The sequence below is a fragment of the Astatotilapia calliptera genome, chromosome 9, assembly GCF_900246225.1.
Source record: "Astatotilapia calliptera chromosome 9, fAstCal1.2, whole genome shotgun sequence".
In the NCBI taxonomy this organism is placed as follows: Eukaryota; Metazoa; Chordata; class Actinopteri; order Cichliformes; family Cichlidae; genus Astatotilapia; species Astatotilapia calliptera.
This window is the reverse complement of record NC_039310.1, coordinates 9,165,158-9,165,974: the sequence shown is the minus strand read 5'-3', so window position 1 is coordinate 9,165,974 and position 817 is coordinate 9,165,158.

Here is an 817-nt window from a genome sequence, read left to right as displayed (position 1 = left end):
AAGATCAGCAAGTCAAGCTGGCAGCAGACGACACAAAACGCTCTCTGGAGGAGGCGGCGACTGTGGAGCAGGCCAACGGAGAGGCGGATCGGCAGACAGGAAGCTCCCGGGGTCCCACAACAAGATGTTGCGCGTCAGACCGGAGCAGGATATCCCCATGTTGGTGACACTGCCCATCGAGGTACAGCCCAACTTGGCAAACCAACCCTTCCCTTTCTTGGACACCACACTGGCTGATCTGGGCATCCAAGACTGAGTCTCACTCCGTGTGGGGACGTTTTTTTGTTTTTGTTTGTTTTTTAAGAAGCAATCATGTGTATATATTCAGCTCAGAGCTGAAGGAGAGGGTGGTTTGGGTTGACACCAAGAAGACCCATCCTAGAGGTACGGCGGTGGGATCCAACTGCAGGGATGTGGTCAGATGGCAGTCTGTGGAAATCAGGTGACAGTGAGAGCAACTTGATTTTCCTATTTTGTCCTTCAGATACGAGTGAAAGCCCAGATGCCAGGAGACAAGCAGCTCCAGGAGGTCCTGTACAGCACCGAGGTCCACACTGACCGCTCCTTCTGCTGCACTGGAATGGATATCCTGCCCTGGAAACAGACGTGTGCAGGTCTAGAAGCAGTTTAAATCCCATACTTTTTTGATCTGTGAGGCTCTTAATGTCACGTCTGCAGCCATGAAAGTCAGCTCAGGGTTTCTTGATTCTGATTTTTCTTTGCTGTGTCACATTTAGCTCATATCTGTATTGCCATGCCCTGAAAACAAGCTGCCGAGCTTTAGTCAGGCTCAGGGACAACGGGAGATCTGAGGAGC